Below are 11,695 nucleotides of genomic sequence, written 5' to 3'. Positions count from 1 at the left end.
AGCCCCATCCAACTCGAAGAGCTTACCCAGTGAAACTAACATTCAGCATTTTTGGGGCATGATATAAATTGAGAGAAACAGGAAAGCTGTTAAGACAAATGGGGAGGACATCATATGACATACTTAGATTGATGTGGTTACATGGTATGTACCTCACACCACCAAGCCATCAGCATATCCTTGATTTAACTTTTATTGACCAGTGAAAGTTGATGACATTTATACCTTTCCAGAAATAATTAGCTTCATATGCACATAGATAGACACATTCACATGTGGGAGGTGACCATTAGGACGACTGAACTTGTAATGAGCAGTGCCACTCAAGCAGTTAAGGGATTAGTGCCTTGCTCAGGAGAACCTTGACAGTAATTTTTATTGCCAGGTGAAGAAAATCAAACTGAAACCCTTCCTGGTCTCAATGCTGCTTTTGTGACATCTAGTACTGTATCAAAGTGAAAAACGTGATTTTGATTTGTTTCCAATGCAAACAAACTTATTTTGGGTCAACATCTGAAAAAGGCAAATGGAGGTACATACATATATATAAAATCTTTGCAGGTGCTGGATAATAAAAGTGGCACAAAAAGGCATAATAATACCTGCACACTACTATCTAATTACCAGTTATTATTTTATTATACATGGAATGTGAACATCATGTCCACATAGAATGAAAGAACTGGGAACAGGGTAGCTGTGAGCGGGTATTATTTTGTCTTTTTGTACTTCTGAAAATAGACATTTTTTTCCCAGTTGTTACTGAAAACTACTGAATCTACAGTGGAAGCTGCATTTCTACTCCTACTGGGAGAATTTACCACTTCTTTAAAATAAAATTTGCTCTCCAGACTGGATACAAGACTAAAAGTCTTGTTAAGATGGATATTTTTTGCAGTGCGGGCCTAATCCCCTGCAGCATGGCTCCAATTTAAGGCCTCCCCACCGACATAGTGTGGTACATAAACAGGCCTGGGTTACAGCTCTCCCCCTCCCACCCACCTTATCCCTCACTACTCACTCTAAATACACATAAATATACACACACACACACACACACATACACACAGTATGCAGACCCTCTATCACCACCACCACCTCATCCAGCTTCCACATATGAGACTGATTTTGTTTTGGATCTGGACTCTGGCCACTGCTTGGAGCTTTTTTCCTTTTTATGTATTCACCACACACACACACACACACACACACACACACACGCACACGCACACGCACACACACACCTATATTTACTGTCGTACATGTGTGCATGTACGAAGGCACCACACACACACACACACTTATACTTACTGTAGTACATGTGTGGATGAACAAATGCAGCAGACTACATCAGACTGAGGAAACATGGAGCTGTAGACGGGCTTACTCACAGACGGCATAGACACACATATATTCACACAGTGTTTTCTGCTCCAACTCCCTCCCTGAGCCCCGTCTCTGATTGTGTTGCTGGCGACATTCTCTTTGTTGCACATACAAACACAGTAAAGTCTTTCCTCCAGTTTCCTCACCTTCCCTTCTTCACACAGTGATGAAAAATGAAGCGTGATGAATAGAGGGAATGGTGTAAGATGGAGGATTACACCCCTGGATGGAATTTTGAAGGGAGTAGCTTTACTGTAAAGACAGAAAAATACAATCTTGATGGTGTTGCTGACACCTTGCATCACATATCCTCTCTGTTTGAGACAGGATTATGGTAGGGAACCAGAGTCTTGGCAGGGCGCTCGCAGCCTGACCTGAGAATCAGGGGATTCCTCTGTGTTTGTGGTTGAATTCAGCCACGGTGTGCACACACAGTCTCTCAAACAAACACATACTCATATTCAATGTGCTGGGCCACTCAGTCACTCGCACCAAATGGAGGAGAGTGGGAAAATGCTCTCTACAGTGTGAAATTTGGAACAGTTAAAATGCTCATTATTTATTTGTTGGTTATCAGTTTTTGGTTTTGTTAAAGTTTCATTTTAGTCAATTCAACACTAGATGTTTAGCTTTTTGTCACATCCATTGCAATCACATATTTATTCTATTCTTGTATCAGTGGCAGCAGGGCTTCTAAAAATTAGGAATGTCTCAGTGCATTAGATAGTTCATGGTGCCATACCCCCAACTTGGCTGTGCGTTCCATCAAACAAAATTGGCAGTGTTTGTGAGTGGGAAGCCAGTGAGGGATCATGTCCTAGTAACTGCAGGAGCAGCTCCTACTGGTTGAGCAGGGTGGCTTTGTGGAGGGGGATGAGATCACTTGAAGAACACCACTGCTGACAACAAAAACGTCTCTAAAAACCTCAGTCTTGTTTTCATTAATAAATGAGTGAGTGATGGGGCATATTGGTGGTCTAGTAGTTATGATGCATACCATATAAATCAAATCACTATGTACCCAGTTCAACTCCTACCAGTGACCTTTATTGCACATCATTACCATTTTCCCATTCTCTGTGTTTTCTGTGTCTCTTTACAGGCAATGATGCCAAAAAAGGTTTGTGATTATGTGTTCTAATCAGTTCAATGCCATGCTGGTATGGCGGAAAGGAGCAGACAACAAAGGTAAGTGAGTTCCATGCTGTCTGAAAATTTCCATTTATGAAGTCACAAATATCACAACAGCAGTTTCATATATAGATGGATGCCATGAACAATGGTTCACACAAGTACTTAGAAATACACAGGAGGATGGCTACTTCATAAGGACTTAGACTCCAATTCAGAAACCTGCTGCAAACGTGGCACATATTACCGTATTACATATTACCATTATGTTGAATGCCAGTTGCCATGAAGACATCTGCAATCTGCAGTTTGATATGTGAGTTTTCAAAGCAACATGAGGCAAATAACAAAGCTCCAAAGAGGTTAAATCATCTGTCCTGAACTGCAGCTGAGCATAGATGAAAACAATAATAGAGCAAGTGGAATAGTCTCAAAAATCATGAAACACGTTGAAATTACAACAGGGATATAACACAAATACTGTATTTAGTATATCTGGACTGCAAATTCTGTCTTTCAAATTACCCATCTTTGTTGCAGTTTTTGTAATTCTGAATATCCGCATCCTGTAAATAGAGGAAAGAAATGCTATTTATCCACAGTATCTCCTGTGTATTTTTGGAAAATTATTATGAATGGGTTGATGTGGCAGTAAAATTGGGGGAAAACTGAAGACTTTGTAGTTTCATTCCTATCTATTTCTATTTAAATCACTGTGTTTAAACGTGATTGGGATGGGGGGCATAGTAGTATTGACAGCAATAAGAAAAACTGCACACCCACGTTCAGGCTGCATCCCTGTATCCCCACAATTCATACACACACACATCAACACTCAATTCTCTGCCCATTCTTTTGCCCTCCTCCTCCTCATTACTTCCATCCACCCATCTCCCACGAGGAGCTCTTGCTCCAAGGCTGTGGTGCAAGCGCTCATAAAAAAAAGACGCTCACCCTGATGATGGAAAAACCGACACCAAAAAAAGCAAGAGAGAAGAAATGTACTAGGAAAAAAGTGTTAAGTTGAAAAGCGAGCATTTTCTCTCGCTCTGAGCTCTTGGTCCAGGCTCATAGCATCCCTGGATGCCAGAGTCTTTCATCATTTGGCAGCTTGGCTCTGCAGTTCAGTTTTACCTCCTGGCTGGAGGCAAGCGAAGCACCACTCGCTCTCCACACAGCAAGCAAGAAAGAAAGAGAGAGGGAGATAGAGACAAAGAAAGAAAGAGAGAATGAGAAGCAGCCTTTCATGCAAAAACAACCTCCATGGCCACGCATGGGCTCTATCTTTTTACTCTGTGCGCTTCTCTCTGCTCCTCTATCTCCCTCTCCTCTGTTTGCTTCATTTTCTGATGTGCTTTAGCTCCAGAAGTAAAATGCTTGTCATTATATAATCTGCAGCAGCGAATAGCTCCCAGTAATGGAGATGTTGAAAGCAAAGTGGGGGAGATGTGTGCTAGCGAGGCAGAACAGAGTGACCTCTGATGTCCTATTCTCCTTTTTGGAAGGAAGCAGAATCTCGCTGGTATCATCACTGAAATACCAAAAACAGCTATGTTCTATGCTTGAAGACTGCGACACCTTCGTAGGCGATTTCAAAGTACACCTGCCACCCTGTTTTACCCGTTTCCTTCATAAGGCTCTCTGAAACCAAAATTCCACACCAATACTTCAGGCTGTTTTATCCCTCCTTACCTCTGTATTTTTTTCTGAATTTGTGGTTACAAGTTACAAAGCCCTCAGACTTAGTTCTGCTCAAACCACCAGAGGTATGACAAATGATTAGATGTTTGGAAGAAACCACAAATCCTATCAATAACATTCAAAATCCATTTTATTTAAGCGCAATGATTGTGAAAAAACTGTGAATATTTAATTATACAATTGCACTCACAGGAGGGAAACCAGGCACTGGAAATGAGATCACAACCTCCTGCCAAGCGAATAAACTGCGCCAACTGCGCTGAACAGTCTTTAAATACTCTCCACCGCTGAGAGTGAACACAGGTTCCCACAGGGCTTGATAAAGCACCCCTACCATATGCATTCTTTCACCATGGATATACCACCGCATGAACAACATACTTGGGCATGTCAGGCCAGGCTGAGAGGAAGACTGATGTGTCTCATCATTAGGGCGATGGCCTTCCCCTGCAGCGAGATGTATGTTCCTACTGTGGTGGCCCAGCGGGACTTCACTGGCACCCCGCTAAGAGTTCTGGGAGCAAAGGCATCTGGTGCAAAACATCTTCCTCCTACTCAGACTCATGGGGCTAAATAGGAAAACATACAGATGCCCAAACACACATACATATTCTTGAGTATATGTGCAAAAATGTACATACTAGAGCACACACACATATGCAGACACATAGACCACAAAGGCCTGGTGCAAAATGGGTACAATCTGGCCCCTGGGGAGCCTGCCCGCCGCCCACGGCCCCTGCTGAGTTTGCCCAGTGGGAGCTCCGGCGCTAGCTGCTAGCTGCTCAGCGGGGTGTCTGGGAGATGCGGTCCTGGAGACTATGGCTAGGAGTGGTGTGGTGACCATGGAGGCCTTGTCCCTCAGACAAACCGCAAAGTGAGAGCCTTTCTCAGGCCCATGCATATGCTCTTAGACATGGACGATTGTGTCGATTCATTTGCAACTGCAGTTCCCATGGCCTTAACCTTAAGGGTCCTGAGAAATTATTTTGGACCTCTTAATCATCGTTTTCATCGTTAAAGGCCCATGAAAAAAATTAACACTGAATAGACTTCATATGTGTCTGAGAGCAAGTGATGGACATATATGTCATCTCTGATGAGAATTTAGATAATGTGCTTCAGTTCAATCAAAGAGACGGAGGCCTCTAAAGAACTATGAGTGGAAAAGGGCCAAATCATTGAACTGTTTTACATTTTAGGCATCTGACAATATCATAATCATCACAAACACTGAAAACAACCAATAATAAATTGGAAAAGGTCAAAATTGTGGCATCTTGATAATAGTTATCTGACTTAAAAAGTGATCATGGAAAAATTAGAATGAGAGCAATTTACAAAGTTTTTTAAAACTTCGAAATAATAATGTGTATGTGAACAGCAGGTGTAAGAGGAGTTGGATTTCGTGATTTAGATTTCGTATTACACAAAGAAAGACTGTTTATGCAATAATTATCAGTTATTTCAAGGAATTAGATTTTCAGTCACTACATAAACCTACTTTTACACTGGGTTTGAAAACTGAGTTTTGTCTCTTTGATGTTATATTTGAAGGTGATCATCAGGTCAGTTTTGGACAGAGTGAATACTATTGTATTTTCTACCAGTTATCCAAACAACCTCAGTACCCACCTTCTGAAAAAAACTAGGTAGCAGTAGTCAATGTCAATAGTTTGCATCTCTGGACTGTTTTTGAAAAGATCAATGATTAAAGAAAACGCTTCCTCATTAACTAACTAAGTGCCTTGGGATCTCTGTCCCCAGCTGATGCTGTTTAGCTGCTGAGTTACTAAAAATAGAGTACAGTTGTTTTACTGGACAGCTTCCACATGTGAATGTGTATAAATGAGTACAAAGAATGAGTTAAATCAAACTTCCCTGGATGTAGAAAATTCAAAAGCTTGCTTTGTATAGTGAGTTTTTGTCCATTGTGAGTATGTTGTGACAATTACCTTTATTTTGTGTGTTCTGAATATGAGGAAGTTTATTTGTGAAGCTTTTTGACAAAAAACATAACTAATTTACTGTATTCAAAAAGTATGAAACTGAATGAAACATGCATAGCACTTGATGATGATGAGCTGCAGTGGTACATTCAAGTTAATTGGAGGCCAATATTTGAAAAACACGAATTATGTTTAGCTTAATTATAATCTAGGTAGGTTTAGCCTGCTGTACTATTGTAGTATAGTCTATATCACATGATGTAACCACTTGATGTAAGCACCCCTCTACATCTCCATGATGATACTGTCATCTGAGTCATAAATGGGGTTACCTCCAAAGAGAGATACGTAGAGACATAAAGGTAGAAAGCTGACTGGAGTTATGAAAGAGCTATGAAGAACCATAAAAATAAATACAGAGTACCGAGGTTGGGTTCTTTCTTTAATGGATTAAATTTACATTCCATAACACTAATTTTGCCAGACATCACCCATGTGCACCAACTGCCACAAGCTACAAAACCCTTCAGTTAGTGAAGTGCCATCCTATCTGTGCTGTCTCTTGACATCTGAGGTCCTTGGTGCCTGTGTCAGATCCCAATAGAGGATTGGCTAGTGATTGATGATCCGGCTCATCCTGGCCACAGCTACCTGCCACAGCTCAGAGAGGACAAAACCTTTGGGCTGGGCCAGAACTAACTTAATTCTTGTCATCCGCCCCTTTGCAAGGTATGGGAAAAATGGCCTGGACTGAAGAGTTTGGGAGATGAGAGAAGTGGGACTTGAATGGAGCCAAAAGGAGAAAAGAGCTGAAAGGAAAAGGAACTCGGTCAATGGGAAGGGGGCAGGAGAGGCTGAATGCACCATTGCGTGGTCTACAGTGTTGATATTTCCCTCAATAGTCTCTTCTAAAGTGAGCGTTTTAAGCCACCCCGACACACTAAATTTGCCCTTTGTGCACGGAGAGGCCCCTAGCTGCCGTGGTGCAAGGTGAGGAGGCACTGGGGGCAGATGGAACCTGCTTGTCACCTCAATGGTCTCCTTTCTCCCCCCTGTATGCCCTCCCTGGCCCGCCCCGCCCATCGCCACCATTCACCCAGTGCTCCAGTGGGAACGTCCAGGGACCCTGTGCTTTGGGACAGCCCCATATAATGAGCCCCTCTGGATGGCTTGAATGTGGTGCCATTGTTCTGCCCGGGGCCATTAAACCACCTCCTGGGCAAACAAGAGCGTCCCTCTTCCTTTATAGGGCCCAAGAAGGCAACAAAGAGAGGAGTCATTGAGACACAGAGGGGCCGCCCTTTGTTTGGTGTCCTTTTTGCTGCTCCTCAATGCCTGGGCTGGGAAGGGGAGGCTCCTGTTGGTCTTTAGCGCTCCTCATATCGCCACAATCCCTTGTTTGGCCAAAGTGGAGATGTGAACTTAATTGACTTGAGTGGCCCCAGTGCACCGTGCAGTGAATAACCTGGAGGAGATACAGAGAAGGTATTGTGCAACCGAAAGTGTTTTTGGATGTCCTAACAGTGCTGAAAACCTGTGAGGAAAGTTTGAGGGCCCCTGCGATCCTTGCTAATGAAACCCTGGAGAATTTTATACCATCTGATTTCAACAGTGAAAAGTAGCTGAATTGCCATTGATAACAGCATTGTAGAGAGATGACATGCAGAACAAGATCACAAGACTCCTGGGCGGAGATCTGGAAATATGAATGTTAAAATAATTTTCACGCCTAATTACTGTAAATACCTTCCACAACAAACTCAAGTAGAAACTGTGCAGCCTTTTACTTACCAGTGGTAAAAAAAATCCCCAAGGCCTACCTCACATGATAGAGAATTACAACAGTAATTACTTACATAATAGACCTAAACAGAAAGTTAATTGAGCAACTGTCTGCTTTTGCTCAGGATTTTTCAATGGAGGACTCTTTGAGAGACACTTAAGATGTTTCAGATGCCTTTCCTGTGTGTTGACCCTGAGAGACATTCTAGCCATTAAAGGAGTGAGAGTCCTTTGGATGCTAAGGAGCTACAGGCCAATGTCAGGCTGTACCATCCTTCACATATAAACAGGCCCTGACCTCAACCTTTCCTCTGGCCACCATCCTGGGCAGTGAGGCTGATTAGGCAAGGGCAGGTGCTGAGCACTGGGCTCCTGAGGAGAAGTTAAGCAGAGGAGTCAGCACCTCCCTGTGTGCTGCTGACTGGCCTGCTGCCACCATGTCATCTATCCTGTAGTCTAATCGAGTTATCATATCAACAAATCTCCCATCAGGGGCCCCACAGCTGACACTCTCAAAAAGACACCCAGAGGGGGACAACAAATTTCTAGCAGCGGGATGTTAGAGAAAGGAGCCGGCCTGCCAGGCGACAATGAAAGGTACCTGCAGCCTCTGGTCAAGCTCCCCTCTGGGGACGACACTCACGCTGGGCACCACGCTGGGGCGGTTATTCGATTAGGCTTCGTGCTATGTGGGCAACTCCATTCGGCAGCCCTGTGGACGAGTGAACCACCCACTGGGAAAACTGTTAGAGTTAGCATGGGGAGAGAAAGAGAAAAATGTCCAGGACAAAAAGCATCCAAGCAGCTAGAAACCCTACAATATAAAAGCTATGGCTGCTCTGGGTCAATGATGATCTGGTAGCAAGAGTCAAGAATTGTTTGTTTTCTGAAAATCTAAATCAAATCTTAAATGGATTTGAATATTTTTTCCCACAGCAATCGCTGATAGTAAACTCTCACACACACAGTAAGGTGAGTGCATTAGATCCAAAAAGATCCAATTAAAAGGTTTTAACACAGAACTAAACTGAGAATATGCGTCAAAGATGGTAGTCTATGTTTAAAGAAATTACATTTGTGATTTGCTATGAACTCCCCTCTCCTATCACACAGACCAACACACACACACACACACATGCACAATCTTACGCTTTCCCTTTTGCACATAGAAACACTCAGCAGGAGTCAGTGGGAGAAGGGGGTGGTTGTGTTGGACCGAGAGTTGACCTGCCACTCCATTGCTACCTGCTGCTAGGGCACAAAAGAGCCCCTTGGCGAGCCACGTCAGTAAAAGAAAAGCCAGGCGGAGAATGAGTCAGCTCGAGCTCCACAGAGAAGAGGACCCTCGTCTATCCTCCATGACCACTCTGTCATCCATGAATACTATTTACGCCACGGGAAGTCTTTTCTCTAATAGCCCCCCCTGTTCCCTCATCCTCGCCTCGCACTCTCGCCACATTCACAGGGATCCTTCTTGTCCTCTGTGTTCTGCCTCATCCTTTTCTCTCTCTCTTTCCCCTTTTTTTACAGGCTAAATCAAGAGAGATGCTCCCCAAGCATTGCAAATTGATTATGGCACTAAACATTTATTACATGACGGCTGGGGGTCTGCATGGTGGAGATGAGAGAGAGAGGGAGTGTGCTAGGGAGAGGAATGTGGGCTCATCCTCAGGGTCATCATTATGATCTTTGTCAGTGTCACGGGGGATGGCCACTACACAAGCGTTTAAGAGGAATTGTCAGAAAACTGGGACAAACTATAAAGATAACCGACTTATGTCTCATTAGGGGTGGAGATTTAATTTCACCACACTTGAGTGAACACTGACAATTTTAGTTATTTCTATGCTTAACTTCAACTGAAGGATTACATGGCTCTCTGTACGTTAAGAAAAAGCCTGAATTATAAGACCTTTTAAAAGGCTAATAGAATTATTAAACATGCATGGCAGTCAACCAAATCAAAAAAAGCTGTTATTTTTAATTCCTGAACAAATGGACATGTAGATATTAAATGTCAACACAGTTACTTGTGTATGTTTTCTGTATGTTTTGAGTCTACATGCAGTTAATTCAGTCAACTGTCACTGTTGATGAAACTGATGGCAAATGCAGGTGTTCAGCACAAAAAGCGTAACACCTGTGCAACATAATGCAATCCAATACAATGTTTTAGCAATAAATACTACCTTTGTGAAACTTTCAATGATCCTTTTTTTGTAGAACCGTCTCAGAGAGGCTTTGATAAACTATTTTTTCATTGGGAATTGTTTGTGGTGTTGGCTTGCATTATAGTTTCGTCCCTTGTGATCCTAAACAAATGTCACCACAAACTACAGCCTCAAAAATTCTAATAAAAAACCCATTCTTTTTGATAACTGTGTATTATACAGTGAAATGTATCTTCCTGTTGTCTCTCTAGCAAATGGTTTCACTAGTGTAAATGTAGTAGTGTCATCATAGGTTGTTTCACCTATTTTTGACATATCTGTGAGTCTGTAGGGAAAATGGAGACAGTGTGGGTGGAGAACAGCTGTATTCTCTAGAGTTTGTCTAGTCACTTCATTGTCTGAGGCTTCTGCACAGAGGCAGAAATTAGTGAGTGTCACTGCATTTTAATGTCACTTTAATCTGTAAGATTCTGTTCAGAAAACATAAAGGTTTTTATGACTGTAAAATATACTGCTGTGTGACATCATCAAAAGGATACTGCAAAATAGATATTTATTTATATGAAAATTTTAGGGGAATTTACTTAAATACCAAATTAGAATCAGTCTTTAATACAGTTAATCTAATAGCCAGTTTATTGTATTTAATGTACCTGTCGCGACTTGTGGCTGCATTTTTAGACGTGTGAATTTACATACACCTCTCACACTAAGTATTCACACTCACGGGCATACATGATTGCACTGCTGCAGACATATTAATAGACCAAAACCATTGCACTCACACACAAAACCACCTCCACATAAACAAACACATGTCCTAAATTCTGTCTTGTAGCCTAGTTTTCAGTTTGCACCAGCCATATTTTGAATTGTTCTCGGGAATGAGCAATCATGTAACCACCCACCCTCTGTAAGTTACTATGGTTAATAATACCAGTTAAATGTTTAGCTTAAATACATTGAAATACACTCAGAAACACAACCTCTTCGCACTGTTAGCACCCTACAGACACAGCCTCAGAGAGAGCGAGGGATAGATTTCGGGGTGACCTCTATTGTGACCAGCTTTAATCCTGGCTGCGGCACCTTCCAGTGGGACAAAGGGATTGTGAGCAGCAGGAAGCCAGTCCTCAGTTCTCCCAACGCTCCACACAAAGGTGCTGCTATTGGGTTATGATTAGAACATCAGTGTGGCCTGCAGAGCTCTTGCTGGGAAGGATGCGAGCTTAGACCCACGCCAAGCCAGGGCTCCGCCAACACTTTGAAGAATAGAGAGCTGGTGAAAGAGAGGGCCACAATGAATACCTAAAAATCCCCATTCAGCCAGACCTTGAGAAGCACAGGTTGCCTCTGTGGTCGGTCCCCCTCTGTTCTCCTTCTCTCTCTGTTCTCTTCTTCACCTTAGGCTGAGAATTTGCTGAGGTCTGCGGGTTCCTCACAGACCTCTTGGGAAGAAGAAGAAGGACAACAAGAGGGGAGGGGGGGGCGAGACTGTTACAGTTCCATCAAAAATGGCATGGCCCAGACCTGGCCCAAGATGCTCTTGCTGCTCTGCTAATAGCCCGCATCAGC

This window comes from Thunnus maccoyii, chromosome 7, assembly GCF_910596095.1.
Source record: "Thunnus maccoyii chromosome 7, fThuMac1.1, whole genome shotgun sequence".
Classification (NCBI taxonomy): domain Eukaryota; kingdom Metazoa; phylum Chordata; class Actinopteri; order Scombriformes; family Scombridae; genus Thunnus; species Thunnus maccoyii.
This window is presented reverse-complemented; position numbering follows the sequence as displayed.